Source organism: Neopsephotus bourkii, unplaced genomic scaffold (assembly GCF_033783945.1).
Source record: "Neopsephotus bourkii isolate Nb327-2 ecotype Australia unplaced genomic scaffold, CSIRO-AGI_Nbou_v1 NB_756, whole genome shotgun sequence".
NCBI lineage: Eukaryota > Metazoa > Chordata > Aves > Psittaciformes > Psittacidae > Neopsephotus > Neopsephotus bourkii.
This window is the reverse complement of record NW_026901254.1, coordinates 1368717-1382089: the sequence shown is the minus strand read 5'-3', so window position 1 is coordinate 1382089 and position 13373 is coordinate 1368717. Positions and strand designations below refer to the sequence as shown.

Here is a 13373-nt window from a genome sequence, read left to right as displayed (position 1 = left end):
GTTCCCTGGGCCCCTGCAATGACCGGGTCTAGCTGGGGTTTTTGAAACGTGTCACACCAAATTCTTACGTGGGTGAAGCTCCCACATGGAGCTACCCAGAGGGACTGGAAAAGGTATTACAGTTTATAAGATAAGGGGTTAGAATTGTACAGGGGTATTTGTTACACAGCAGCAAGCATTGTCAGTGACTGCAGCAATGCACCTCATTGCATTTACCCATGGGAATCCAGCCAGGGTGCACCCCACATATCTGCACCAGGGCACACTGACATACTGTACTGCACGTGTGTTTGGGTGTAAGGACCAGTGTTCTTTTTTTCTTTCCCTTCTTCTATATTTTTCCATATTAAACTGCAAATGCAGAAGACCCATACTGGTTTTCATTGCAGTGAAAAAGTCAACCCTGAATCTTTCTGTGCAGCTTATAATGAAGCTTCAAACCCGACCTGTCTTGCCTGCACAGCTTTTGTAATGCAGTGGCTGCTGTAAGGTGGTGAAGGCACATTAAGAAGACACTTTCTGTATGGCAGATGTTCCCCAAAGGGTCGTGCATGGAGTGCTGACAGCCAGGGCTGTGAGGTGGACTCTCTTTCCTGCCCTATGCAGATAATCCCCCTTTGCCCCCAGCAAACCCCAGTTGCTTTGCTTCCAATAGTGAGAGCTGTCACCTTTTCTTCCCTGCATGGTGCGGGACAGTGGATGTGTGAAACAAGGCTGGAAGGGACCTCTGCAGTGAGCCCCTAACTCCAGTGGCAGTGCTGGTAAAGGGGTAGGTAAGAAGGGTAAGTCTGAACAGTCGGGGCAGCGACTGTAACATCAAAAGGCAAAGGGGTCAAAGGAGAGAAAATCAGGCTACAAAGAAAATGGATGCGCTGCCAGCTCTTGCGGGTGCCCTGCAGAAATCTGTCTCTCCCTCTGGTTTTGCCGCGGCAGGGAAGGGGAAGCCGGTGCTCGCTGGCGATGCTCCGGCAGCGGCCCAGCGCTAGCATCTACCGCCATCTCGTGGTGAAGCAGGAGATAACAGCCCAGCGCCCTTCCCACTTGCTAATGGCCAGGGGAAGGGCAATGAGCAGATCCTCACGTCTTGCAGCCTGTGCTGGCCCTGGACACCCCGGGAACTCACTGCCCAGGGTTGACCAAGGCTGCGGGAAGCGTCACCGGGTTCTCTCCCTGGAGATCGCAGGAGACGTGCAATATGTGCGCAGCCATGGAGGAGCTCCATTGGACAGGCCTGCACTCCCCTACTGCATTCACAGAACCCCAGTAAGAGACCTGCCTCCCGAGGAGCCCTCAGTCCTGAGCGGTGGTGCAAGAGGCCGCAATGCTTCTCCTCCAACACTGTCATAACAGCGACATAACACCTTTGGAGGGTGGGAAAGAAAACAACCTCCCTGCTCCGTTTCCTGCGGGATGGCAAAACACATGAACCCAGCAATGGCAGCCAGTTAGGTTCACAGTGAAAGACATGATGGAGATCAGTTCAGAAAGCAAAATTTCATGGGAGGGCAGAGGAGGAAGAGGGCAGCCAAAACCATGGGGAAGATTTATGATTTCCTACTGAGAATATGTGAGGCAATTTTGAGCTTTGCTTTAGCTTCTTTGAGAAACCTGTGGCACAGTTAACAGGCCTTAATGCACCACTAACTTCTGCATCTGAGAATCCCCCCAGCCTGGTAATAAATCAGAAAATGTCTTGGGTGTGTGTGGTGTGGGCATTAGTGAGCTGTGATCTGAACCAGGCAGAAGGGAGCTGAGGATTAAGGCAATGCAAACCCCATGATGCTTACTGAATACCTTCAGAAAGCAAATCTAAACAAACGCTCATCTCATGAGCTGGCTGGTTTACATCTTTACCCCATACAGAGCTGGACCTCAGGTTCAATGCATTGATTAACCTGTGGCCTATAGGAATAAGATACTTTCGGCTTTCCCCTCCACCTCTTATTTTGCAACAAAACAGGAAGAAGAAGAAACATCCCTGTGCTCTGACTTGCATCTCCTCTAGAAAAAAATAAAGACTTTCTCCTCCCATTTTTGAAAGACCCCTAGTGTGGATTGTTTTGCCTGTGGATCCCATGCCAAGCTCCCTTTATTCTTCCACTCAGTTCTTGGCTGTCCTGGCTACAAAGAGGTCATCTGGTTTAAATCTGTGGGTGGTGATCAGCAGGCCCATGAGCTACAGCTAAGCAGACAAAGCATTTAGCATCACACTCACATAACTTGAGACATCCCCAATATACACAGCTAAAGCTGATCTGGACTCCTTTATAGGAGACAGAGGTGCCCATACCCTTTTACTTCTCTATACTACCACTCAGAAGATAAATGCATGTCCATTATTCCTTTCATCTGAATGAATTTAGACATCAATTCCAGGATGAGATGAGGCAGAGCCTGGCCTGATTCATCGTATTGAATCCACATCCCCTAGCAATGAGGAGAGCACAGCCTGAGCAGCTCAGGTGCAGACGTCCATGCTGGTGGTTGCCCACATTGAGCCAGGTGGATGCTGGACCCTGTCCTTCAGCCTCCACTGGGGCAGAGGGGACATCTCAGTGCCTGCAGTCCAGGGGAAAGGGCTGTAGGCTGTGCCGCTGTCCTCGGCTCCTGGCATGGGGCACGGAGGCTGATGCGGAGATGCCACCCTCACAGGGCCATCAAAAGAGTAGCTGAGCTGCCAAAGCATCACACCTCCTCACACCCAACCCTCCTCCCTTGGGTGAGGGTGAGGCTTTCTCTGCCTCCTTGTTTTCTTGATACCCAGCTGATACAGAGTTACTCACGTTGTATTGTGGAGAAGCTGAGCTATATTTAGCAGTGTTCCCATACAAAAGACTGGGGGGTCTAGTTAGGCAATGTCTGAGGCACTGCATCTAATGAAGTACATGGCTAAATGCCATGCTCTGACCCAGAAATTTCTATTGCCCGAGCAAATGGGAAGCCCAGGGAGTGCAATTATGTGGCTACTTTCAGAAGGAAAAATCTAAACCATGGTTAGATCTAGTTCTACCTTACTTTGGAAACTACCAAAAGGCATTTCAGGGCAGTCAGCGGTGCACTTGGAGGATGACCAAAGCTTGCTACCATTACCCGAGCTGAAAGCTCATCTCAGTGAGATGGCTGGGGCCATGGCCTCTGTGCGATGTTCAGCTGTGGCACATCGTTCCCATTGGGTTCAGAGTAAATTGCTCCTCTCCAGTTTTCAACAGACTTGCAGTAAACCTTTGAGTCCCTGGACTGTTAAAAGTTTGATTTCTCCTCTCAGGCAAGGTCACTTTCTCTGTGGCGTTAATGATATAAGCATTCCTGTTGTTTAACTTTCCATGCAGAGTGATGCATGATGAGATCAAGGCTGTATTATATTACACTATAATAGTGTTTTCCAAACTGATATAATGAAATACCTGCAGCAGAGCCAGCATGTCCGAGGCATCCTGGTGTGCATTCAACAACATACGCAGCTGTGCATATTTCTATCTGTGCAGCCTATGGTCAAAGAAAACTGAAAAGAAGAAAATGGAGGAATTTTTCTGGTCTTGAATTAGAGGACTGGGTGCTGTGACAGAGCCAGGGTTATCTGCAGAGCACCATGGGGCCTGTGAACTGTGTGAAGGACAGACAAACCAGAACTGCCTCTCTAGAAACGGGCAATCGTTGTGACTTCCATCCTCACTAGCACACTCACTGCAGCCTCCCACCTCCCTCACCTCCACAGTGTACCCCTTATCTTCAGGATCTAACACATGCTTTTACTGCTCACAGAGAACATAACTTACGTTGCCAACAGCTCGGTTTATATTTAGTCATTACTAAAAGCTGGGGGAAGCAAATAAAAGACACTGTTGGCTCTGAGAAGCTCTCTGCTCTGCAGGCAGTCAGGGGGGATGACCTTGAGAGCTCCTCCATTGCTGGCTGCTGCAGTAATCACTGCTGCTGAGAAAATGAGCCTGAACAGGATGAATTCAGCACATGATTTCAATGCATCTTTCTGCACGCTTTTTTTTTCTTCCTTTTTTTTTTCTGGAAAAGTCTCCCATATTCTTCGTTTCTCTGTTGTTTCAGTTGCCCTAGAGGTTTCTATCCCACTCATTTCATGCTGTCTTCCCTCTCATTTTCCCTTCCCTCTGGTTTCTAGATCGCTGCTCTCTTAGCAGACACACTGTGTATTTCTTTGTGTGCAGTTTTCTTTTATCCTTGCTATTCTGTTACTTTATCTTGCTCCTTCCCTCTGTCTTTTGTCTCTCTTCACTCTCTTCCCCATCTGTTTTTGCACTGTGCTTTTTGTATCCTGGCTTACATCTTGTTACTTGGACTGGCTCTTTATGAGCATGTAAAGCTCACTGCATTTCTTTGACCTTTTCTAGTACAGTCTCACTATCACTTACACTACATTGACTTCATTGATTTCAGGGGTACTAGGAAGAATAAGAGGATAATTCATTTTGGAAGAGATACGAACTCAAGATATTACAAAGTGGCAAAATGAGGAAAAGTATGCTTACAATAATCCTTAAACTAGATGTTCCTGTGTTGCAAAGGGAAAACTCTTACCAGATGTATGGATTTGCTAGAACCCTGGAGCAGCAGGAGACCTGCTGGCATGACTGCAATGTTCAGGCTTCTTTCCAGAGCCAAACAAATACAGGGTCAGACCACCTGCACGACTTACAGAATCCTTATGGAAAAGCAAAGTATTCCTCCACTAGCCACAGTCCCACATTAGACACTAGAGGTGAAATTTGGAAATACAGATGTCTGGGAAACCTCATGTTATACAACCTGCATTTGTGTTGCCTTTTTCCCCCATGGCCAATGATAGAGCATTTCTTTTTCCCCGCGTTATCTGTCTCTGGGCTATGAAACAGAACGAACATCTGTCCCTTTGTCCAAAGAATCTGCTGATGCAGTTTGTTAAAGACAGAGGAGTGCCAAGATGAGGAAGAAGATTTCTATTTATGAAAACTGCACTATCAGTCCAGTCCCTAGTGCGAGGCTGTTACACAGCACAGCAGCATCTTACATCACCTTAGTTTATTCCCTGGCTTGTACTTGGGTCAGCAGGATGGCAGCTTAATTGCCAGACTGTGCAAAAGAAAATGTGAGAGCAAAATTAAAGGACCAGACCTCATAACAATGAGTATCTGAGCAGGCTGTCAGTTATTTCAGTCACCCTTCTGATGGCTGAGCTTGCAGGGCTGGTAATGCTGCTACCAGCAGGACTGCAAATAGGGTAAGTCTTCCTAACAGCTGCTTATTAGTATGCATTCATAAAACATTGTGTCTAATCCATCCTTATTTAGTCACAGTGATTTAATATCTGAAACATACTCATCCTCTATAATTCCCATTAGATACATTCAAAGCTCCTTATGTCATTCAAAGCCTTTTCCAAGTCCCCAGGCCACCAGGATAAACATATCCCCTCACTGCTGCTGCAGCATACAGCTATTCTTTTCGATCTTCAGCTGAAGAACAATTTTCAAGCGCTCAAACGCTCTCTCCAACGCAGTGATTTAAAAATCAAAATAAAACCAAAAGCAAAAGAACATAAGCTGGCAGGCAGGCCCTGTAAGGCTGACTTTGCAAAGCCAACCTGCTTAATGGCCTGTGGTGCCCAGCTCAGCCCAACGGATGCTGGCTGTGCTGTGGATCTCCCTCAGCCTCTGAGCACTGCAAATGCAGAGCACAACCCTCCCCAGTGGTGACAGGAACTAGCAGGGATCACACTCTGCATGTCACATTGCTACTAACACACAATTTGAATTGCTGTCAACACTGAAATTGCTGTAAAGCTGCAATTGCTCTGTGACAGGCTAAAGGACTTGAGGAAGCAGATACAATGGAGAAACATATTTAATCATGTCTTTTTAAATTCCATGGTAGTACAAATTTTTCAAAATAGCTGCACTAAAAGTTGTCTTGACAACATTCCCAGTGAAAATGCAGTAATTTAATCTATTTTACCTAAAGCATATTATAATGGGGATATGAATATACCATCCCTTAAATAGAATTGCTAGCTCTTTCACTGAAATAAATTGCCCCTTTGCACTTTACAATGGATACATTTTTCATAGCAAGAATGTTTAAGAGTTAATTTTCCTAATGAACACAGGCAGTGGCACGGCTTTCCCACGCTGCCCTGGAGACATAGTACTGACTCGCATTTTGTTATACAGAGCTGTTAGGATTGTATGTCACTCCTGCCACCCAGCAGCCTAGGTCACTAGGGGCTGTGCTTGGCCAAGTGTCTTGTTGAAGGTAATGCTTTCTCCTGTTTGCCTTTTCTTAGGGGCAAAATATACCAAGATTTGCACAGAGGCTTCATTTAGGCAGCAAATGTTCTCAAGTTAAAAATCAGGCTTGGCACTCAGTGATGTAGTTCAAACTCCACCTTCATGACTCTGAACAGGGCAGTTACTTAGTTAAATTTCCCTTGTCTTGCTTCCCTCATCATGGAGCCCAGTGCTTACATACTGAAAGGTTGAGATGGGAAGGGACCACAGGAGATCATCTTGTCCAAGTCCAGGGTCACCTACCACAGGTTTGCCAGGACCCTGTAGAGTTGGGTTTTTAATATCTCCAAGGCAGGTTCATAGCGTGCTAGGGCTTAGTGTACCTCCTTGGTGTCAATTCCTGTGCTGAGTTACTGGGTTCCTTGGTGAGCCCCTGCATGCAGGCCAAATCAACAGACCCCTTGTTCTTTGCCATGCTCCTGTTACAGGAGGCTACCAACATCTGGGTCTGGCTGCATGAGAAGATATAAGGCAGAGAAAGTAGGAAACATGGACTGATGTGGGAAAAATAAGGGTGGAGAGAGGTGAGAGAAGGGATCCCACCTGCTGAAGCGAGGAAACAGGTTTGATGTATGTTAGGGATCCCAGAGCAGCAGGTAGGAAAGTAGGACCCTGGACTGAGAGGGTGTTGTTAATAGGAGAGAGGTACCTGGGGTTGATGTATTAGTGTGGTGAGATAGATTAAAGAGAAGTTAGGGTTGGAAGTGTGTCTTCTTTAGTGCTTGTATGTGGCCTATCTAAGGTCTACTTGAAGAAAAGCCATTTTTTCTCCTCCCCTTGGTCTTCCTCTGAAGCCTACACAGGCCAGAATGACAGGGTCCCAACTCAGGCTCTTTTTGTGTTGCCTGTCTTTTCCTCCATGGGATCCACTGGGTTTTTTTCTAAGCTTTGTGCTCTTAGATGTTTCAGCTGCAATGATTTTTATCATGCTTATATCAGGCAGGAATGTATCAGGCTTATATCAGGCCTGACAGTATATCAGGCTTTCAACCACTGGCTGTTTGATCAGGTGCACAGAGGTAGCAGGGAGAATTCAAATAACTATACAATACCTATTGTTTTTCTATTTACCAACTCCTCTTGTTCCCATCTTTGCTTCTAAAAGCCAGGGTTTTCAAACAGCCTGTTGATCTGACTTTCACCGATCAAGTTAACCAGTTCCTGGCTTGCATACAAAGGGCATTCACCCTCCCTTGCTTACTCAGGTCATTAAACTTCAGGGTCTAATTCACTGCTGGTGGGAAAATGCTGCTGCCAGGTAGGTTTATAATGCCATTGTGCCATTTCTGTGAAGTTCCATATCTGCTTTCCAAAGCAACATGTAAATCCAAATCTAGTATTAACTTCCTAATCAGTGAATTGCACCAAGAAAATGATCTCTCTATCATTTCGACATGACATGTGTCCCAGATAACCATTATTTTGTAGTTAAAAGTTCATTAAAATGAACTAACCATTAAAATGAGGCCAAACATAGATGAAAATGCCAACAAAAACATGTCTGAAAAGACAAATGAATAAAATGGCAGTGCCAACAGAAACAGGTTTTCTCACACGATATTTTTAAACATATCTAATGAACATTTTATAAACTTTAGTTGATAAAATGGACTTTCTAAAAAGAATTGTCCTAAGGATGGGGAATTTAAAAATGTAAATGACACTCTGAAGCAGCACGCAATGAGGACACTTTCTGCAAATATCCACATGTATTTCTGTCATGACCTAGAGTTCAAATTTCTCTACTGTTTTGCAAACTATGGAAATAAGTTTAAACTATAATCCACAATTAAATGAAAATGGAAAAAGCACGTTTGAGTTGCACTCCTGTACTTTTACACAATTAGGAACTCAACAGTTCCCTTGGGTCTTCCTTCTTTGGCTGTGAAGGAAAATGGCTGGTTAGTATTTCCAAATCATTTCTATGCTATTCCACAACATCAATTAGCTCAAAAACAGGAGGTTCTGTCTCCCCTTCTTTTAATCCAAACTCCATTTGAAAAACACATCATTAGAAAACATACTTTCAGAGGTTCCTCAAATTTTCCTTTTTTATTTGAAGTTTTCTACATTGAAAGGATCATCCCTTGTCTCAGCTTGAACTTTGCTAATGAGAAGGTCCTCAGGTTTTTTCTTCTCTATGGATGGATAGGAAAACCCAGTGCTTTTCTTGATAGCAAAAAACAAGGGTAGATGAATTACTAGAAAATACCTAAAACAGCAAAACCCACATTAAAGCACAAATCGCAGCCAGAATTCCTGGACAGATCAAAGCAAGGGAATCTATTTTATGACATTTAAAGCTAACTCTAAAATACTAAATAATTGTTAATAAGCTTTGTGTTTTGTAGCACTGGCTGAAGAAGCCTAAGAAGCTGTCAGAGTCTGGGCTGGCCAACAGGCAGCAAGGCAGGACAATAACCTAAGTAATCACGGCAATAAAAGTGTGTCTCTGTGTCAGCAAACACACTTCAGAGGCCAGATGTTTGTGGAAACACAAATTCTGAAATAATCACTCAGAGCACAAAGCAGGGCAGTTCTCTTAAACACATGGCTCAGCAGCCTTCACCTCTGCTAGGGCACTGGCTGGCAGGAAGAGGATACAGATAACCAGCAATATGACTATCTGTTACGAGGGGAACAATTTGTTACTTGCCAAAGGCAGCAAATATACCCATGAAAACTGTTATTCACCCATTCCTGACAGTTTATGGCACTGTTTGCAACATATTCCAATGAGAACCCGGTGGGCATTCAGAGAGACAAAACGGATCTCTTTGTTCATGTTATGCTGATAAAAAGAGACAAACATGAAGTTCTTGTTAAAGAATACAAGAAAACCAGGATGTTCCCATTAGTCCATTAGAGGCCTGACACTGTACCACAGATTGTGCCACATTGTACCACAAAGACACAGGATATGTAGCTCTTCTTGATACTTCTGTAGTGCACCCTCCATCCACTGACTACATTTGTATTTGTTGTATAGGAACATGTTTTGGTGAGAAAAATATTGGTACTTCCATTGATTGGTTCCTTGTTTATGGTAAGAAAATTTTATGCAAAATTAGAACCAAGCAGTGTATGATGCAAATCTTTAAGGAAATGAAAAATCACCCACATGGCAGTTATTTATTATGGAGATGTTCAAAGCATGCAACTTCCGCTAAAAGTGCCATGAGTTGAGTTCTTAAGTTCCCTGTATCTTCAAAGCTTTTTCTCTGCTGATGTCATGGAAATTTAAATTGTTTCTATATTTTCTTCTTAACTGCTGCAGAACTTGAGGAATAATGATCCAACCCCAAACTGCTGTGCCCACATGAACCTAAACAGAAAAAGAAAATACGCCAGTGAATAGGAAATGTCAAACAGAAAAAAAAACAAATTCATACAAGTACATAAAATATAAAAAATGAGGCCAGAAATTATTTCTGGCTATGTGGTTACTTTGGTAAGCTCAACAAAGAGCCTTTCCAGACTGGTTTTGAGCCAATCTAATGCTTTTCTCTTATTAAATAATTTCAATGATTTGTAGTCCTGTTTGTATGCTATTTCCTCCTATTTTAATCTTCACAGGATCAGTGAATGTTAGTTCAGGGATACTATCTCTCTGAAGCACAAGAGGCTTTGTCAACCTGTTCTACAGAAACATCTGAAAATACACAGATCAATTGATTTACCAAAGGCAGTACAGTATCTTACGTGCCTATTCCTTCCTGTCCTGAGATAGTAAAGATTAGAGACACGAGATGCGTTTATTATGCTTTCCCTATGCTTGAACGATCATCATAAAAATGCAGTTCTGCTAAGTCCATAGACTAAGAACCAACGATATTTTGACGCCCTGTGTCACATAGGGCCATCACACCAGGGCTTTGAGGTGTGAAAGCTGATCAGGTAGCACTCAAACCTCACCAGGTTTTTTCTGTCTCATTTATGAAGAACAGTCAGGCAGATGTGTAACACGGGACTGAATTAAGCGGGATGGTTCAAAATTTGGTAAAGTGAGTCAGTCCTGTTCCTTTTTTAGGGCCCGAAATATAAAGAAACAGGATATGTAGCTCTTGATACTTCTGTAACACACCTTCCATCCAAAAGGATCTTGGGGACAGGTGAATGCTTTCACACACTGCTGAGAGCCTGAAGCTCTGCAGGTGGAGTTCTGGGGTCATGATGTGAGATAGCCGAAAGGACTAACACAGGTAGCTGAAGCTGCAGGAAGCAGCAGCAGCAGCAGGCTTCTCTTAAATAGATCAGACTAGCCAGGTACCAAAGCTCTACCTTTGATTGAAAAAAAGGCCTGTGACATCTTAAACAACCACAGTTTGTTGGGGTGATGGCCAAGACAGCGTTTCCAGTGTCATTTGGAAACCCAATGCACTTCATGTACCAATTAAAGAACATCATTTGGGCTCCAGTGTCCCAAACTGCTGTCCTGCTAGTCTCCCAGCTCCAACTGGTGAGACAAACTGCACCAGCACCACATCCAATTTGAACCCACCTTTCAAAACACATCTCTTCATCCTCCTTGTGCCTGGTGTCCCTGATCACCACCCTGACCATTTGATCACTCACAGGTAAGTCAGACTGAGCAAAGGACTGGCCTCCACCTGATAATTTTAAAAGCTCTTGTTCAAGGAAGAATACACACCAACATTGATTTGAGCTTCTCTGCAGTAGCTGAAAGAAGATCTTCTGTCTTCCCATGATGTCTCTTCCAAAGCAGAGGAACAAAAAATGCAGACCATGAATGAGGCTGAAGCAGGCACATCTGTATCTCTGATTGAAGTCTACACTGAGCCCCTATTTTTACCCACTGTTACAGCTAAGATGGCTGATTTACAAGGTCACGTATTTTTCTGAAGGCCGTATCATGAGTCATTTGATTAAAACTGCCCTTCCTGGCTCTCAGTCCTTTGCTCTACTCATTAGTACACACAATGTAATAAAATGTTGGAATATCCCCAGAAGGGAGTCTTGCTTAGACCACTTCCTCTGTAGTTCACTACCACAGACCTCAATTCTTGTCTTGGGCAGCTTTCCAGCTGAACTACATGATGCAAAATAACATTTTAAGTTAAATTTCAAGTGGGATAATGAGCAGCTACAGAACTTCAACATTGTTCTAAATTTAAACAAAACAGCAAGAGGAATTTTAGAGAGTATTCAGGAGAGTAAACAGAATAGAGGCTAAGCAAATACACAGCAGACACTGTTCACCCTTCCTATTATCCATCTTGACAAGCGTTCTTTGATGCATTTATGAACTTATGCCCCCCCCCGCCTTTATTTCAATTTTTAGCAAAACCCCTTTACCCAACACTCTAACCCAGGATAATTGAAAACTGAAAAGCTGGTAAAATTAACCAGCTGCGCTGACTGACGAGAAATATTGATGACATTAGATACTTCATTAAAGTTGCATTAAAACTCTTCTATTTAATAACACAGTTTAAGGAAGGGTTCATTTTATAAACTCACAGGGTGTTGGAATGAAAGATGTGATAGTTCCCATGTAACCTCATAAATTCTCTTGCTAGTCAGTTTTGAGTCTATGAGCTCTAATAAAATTCTCATGAGAACACAGTATCCATCCATAAAAAACTCCTGAACCCCCCATGGGAACTGGCTGGTTTGGAAGGGTTCAGGGGTTCAAGCCTGTGGTTTATTTATTAAAATTTTCTCAGTAAATATATCATGGTATAATAGATAACAACCACACTGTTCTGCGCTATTAACATCCATCTTCCATAAAATACATGAACAGTAAGCTTCAAAAATAGGAAGGAAGAAGATCCTTAAGTTACATTTAAATGTGGGTGCACTGAACCTTTTCTCAAAAAGAGGCTGAAATCATAAACAACAGTGAGAATTTGATTCCTCATTTTTCCCCTCACAAAAACACTGTCATCAGAAGCAGCTCTATGCACAGCTATAAAAAGGGAATTTGGATCACCTGAGCTTTTAATAGAGTGGGTTGAAGTTAGACACCTACAGTGCCAAAAGACAGTCTTGACTTAGAGATAAAACAGCTGTAGCATTAGAAGTATAAATCTGAGCAGGAACACCACATTCATGCTGGAAATACGAGAATTTTGTAAAGCCTGACTGGAGACTGAACCAATTTTACCTTCTCCCATGATCAAGTCTTCAAACCAACCCTAAAACAGTACAAACTCCTTCCCTTGGAGCCAGTGAAGAGCTGTAGGAATGTGACAGACAGCAGTAGCTTTTGTGATGCAATACTGTACCCAAGAACTGCTTAGATACTCTCGTGATGAGTTAGATAGCTGGTTGGTGACAGACTAATTATTTTAACACAGGATCCACAGAGTCATTTCCGCCCTAAAAGGCTCCTCAGGGAGAAAAAGTATTGCTAAAATCCAGATACATCTTCTTTTTTTTTTTTTCTCTTGGAAAGCAAAACCAGTTGGTCTAAATCCACTAATCTGGTGGTGGTGTCTTGGAGAACACTTCCACTCTGAGGTAAAGTATGTTTTTCATAGATGTTCTATGGCAGGTCATTTCAGGCCTTTATAGACAGGCTCTTGGGGTGGCAGGAACAGGGAGGTGATGAAGTCACCTTCCTCCCTTCACTAGAGCCCGCTGCCAGCTTCTAGCTCTGAAAACGACCAGGCTGAATATCACAGCTCTCCTGGTCCAAAAGATACTGCTTCATGTAGGTATGCAGAGCATTGTAGCCCCAGCACACCGCAGGATTCATGACTGTCAAAACCAATACTACTCTAAGGTGCCAGTGTTGAGCATGCCATAGACATCCTCCCTTTCCCTACTCAGCAACTCCCATATCCTCCGCTCTTCTCCCAGTTCTTCTGTATTGAGAGTAAATGGGAGGGGAGGATGCTCTGTGGAAAGGATAGAATACCCCTGCATATTCCATGCCTTGCCTCCCTGGGACACAAATGCACAGCTTTTATATTCAGCTTCTCTGTGCTCCATACTGCACCCCATACTCATCTCCCCATTTCCCAAAGCTGATGCTGTGTTTGCCGATAAAGAACACAAAGCTGGGCAACAAAGGAGCCATTAGTCTCACCTCTCTGTAGCCTGCGTGCA

The 13373-nt window shown here is 43.7% G+C and overlaps 1 long non-coding RNA gene across 1 annotated transcript; it reads right to left on the bottom strand.

Moving 5' to 3' along the window:
• Positions 1-9402: 9402 nt before the first annotated feature.
• On the bottom strand, positions 9403-11577 carry LOC133213027 (uncharacterized). The gene is made up of 2 exons (XR_009725677.1): positions 10212-11577; positions 9403-9621 (listed from the first exon to the last, which is right to left on the bottom strand). It is a non-coding gene; the product is annotated as an uncharacterized LOC133213027 (long non-coding RNA).
• Positions 11578-13373: the final 1796 nt, after the last annotated feature.